This window comes from Penaeus monodon, chromosome 32 (assembly GCF_015228065.2).
Source record: "Penaeus monodon isolate SGIC_2016 chromosome 32, NSTDA_Pmon_1, whole genome shotgun sequence".
In the NCBI taxonomy this organism is placed as follows: domain Eukaryota; kingdom Metazoa; phylum Arthropoda; class Malacostraca; order Decapoda; family Penaeidae; genus Penaeus; species Penaeus monodon.
Window position 1 is genome coordinate 35513059 of NC_051417.1, and position 675 is coordinate 35513733.

The following is a 675-nucleotide window of genomic DNA, read 5'->3' on the forward strand; positions in this document are numbered from 1 at the left end:
ACTTACGAGAGGCAAGCGCTGCCGAGGCTGCCCGAGTGGCCTGAAAGACAAAACTGCGACCTGCTGTCACTGCACTCCAACGGCAAACTGGCGCAAAGAAAGGGCGGCCACGCAATATATAGTCGAGACGAACATCTAAAACCTCGTGACAAACATACTTGACAAAATGAGAGCGTTTCAACTCCAAGCCTAACAGAACGATCCAGAGATGCTGAGAGCCGCTTCCGAACCGCTGGATGGCAGCATCCTCTTGTTACGTCTTTCGAAAAATAGCAGTTATGTGATGACTTCTTGATATTTCTGACTGTTTATTTTCAATAATAAATATGGATACTTAAACTGGCGCTCTTGCATCAAATAATATCGCTTAGGAACTTGATTTTTCGAATACGAATGAAGGTTTGAAACGAATACCTTATCCGATTATCTTGGCGCGGGCTAAAACAATCGCCCTCGACTCCGACTTGAGCCGCGCGGTCAACAGTGCCACATTCGTATTTAATCGATTTGCTCTTTTCCGTCTTCGGCCTGTTAATGTAGTCTTTACATTTTCATATAGCAATGAACTAATATATACAAACTACTGCATATAACAGTTTACACCCACATACGAAAAACAAAAAAATTAATCTACTACGAACATCATTGCATATAGTGATGGCAAGAAGCCAGCGC